Below are 1,422 nucleotides of genomic sequence, written 5' to 3'. Positions count from 1 at the left end.
AAGTTCTGTATATAAAGCCAGTTCTCTGGTTGTAGAGTAGTGTTTCCCAACCTCTTCGCCTTGAGGCCCCACTATAAGTCTCCAGAAAAACGTATTCTCCACCAGTTTCTGGAAAGAAAACAGTTTTATTTCATAATAGTATACCTTAAAAAAATATCTACCAGGGCATTACAATAGTGTTATACTCGCACACACGCTCAAGCTAGTCGTGACTAGTCGATCCTACAACTACTATCTAGCGTGAATGGGCGTATGCTCAAAACATGTAAACAAATTGAGTAAAATACAAAGTAAATAATATTTTGTTGTTGAATCTTCCCCATCTTACTCCTAAAACGTCGTTTCACGTTCTTCCAAGGTGTATTTTGGTGTCGCCTCTATTTCGGTAATCCCATTGTACGACGCACTCCAACAATCAGAATATATAATCGTCCTTGGTTTGATAAATTTTTCAATTAATGGAATAACAGTTTGAGAAGAACGGTCAGGTACAAAGATTAGAAACCTATTTTTATCCTCTCTATCCCGTCCTCTGTTGTATTTGCGCTTGCACATCATAGATTCATCTGTTTCTACGGTGTGCCCAAGTCCACCAATTTGGTAGGAGTTACGCAGAAGATAATTGCTTGTACTGATACCATTGGACAACAGTAGATTTTGAAAGGCCGACTCTTTAATAGACTCTTTACCAATAACATGTAGTGTATGATTTATTTACTTTGTTTTAAAAAGTTATTTACTTTGTTTAGAAAAAACCCTAACATGTTTTGCGCATGACGTGCACTCGCGCTAGAAAGTCGTAGGATCGACTAGTCACGACTCGCTATGCGTTTGTGCGAGTGCGCGCACCGGGACCACTTTCCTTGAATAATACCCATTTCGACCAGTGTGCTAACGATTCTACCAGCTCACCGCCTTAAAAAAATAAGGAATTCCCAGACGGGGAATTGAACCCTGGCCTCCCGCGTGACAGAGAGTGTGGCATGTGAAATAAAATGCTGAAAATAAACAAAGGATCAGTGAGTAGAGCCATCTATTGGGTAATTCAGGAAGTAAATCTTATCAAGGGAAACAACTAACACAAGATGTCGTTTTCAATGGGTTCTGCCTCGCTGTTTGTATTTTGAAAACGATTAAGTTTAATTACGTCATGTGGTGTATAAAAAGTTAAATTATCGGTTAATGTTTACTTTAACACCCGGCCACTGTGTTGTGTTTGTGGTGTTATGGGCTGTGATGAGCTATGTGGAGGAGGATTGAAGGTGAAGCAAACGGAAGTGAAGACAGCAGGACCCGGCTGAAGAGCCACAGGCGCATGCGTGGCAGTTCGAGCAGGGACGGCGAGCGTAGAGGTCCCGGATTTAATTTGGCTGATTGTGTTTTCATATGAAGCGATCGCTTATCCTGTCACGGTCGACAAGG

This window comes from Octopus bimaculoides, chromosome 28 (assembly GCF_001194135.2).
Source record: "Octopus bimaculoides isolate UCB-OBI-ISO-001 chromosome 28, ASM119413v2, whole genome shotgun sequence".
NCBI classification, from domain to species: domain Eukaryota; kingdom Metazoa; phylum Mollusca; class Cephalopoda; order Octopoda; family Octopodidae; genus Octopus; species Octopus bimaculoides.
The sequence above is the reverse complement of the archived record's forward strand: the minus strand, read 5'-3'. Positions refer to the sequence as shown.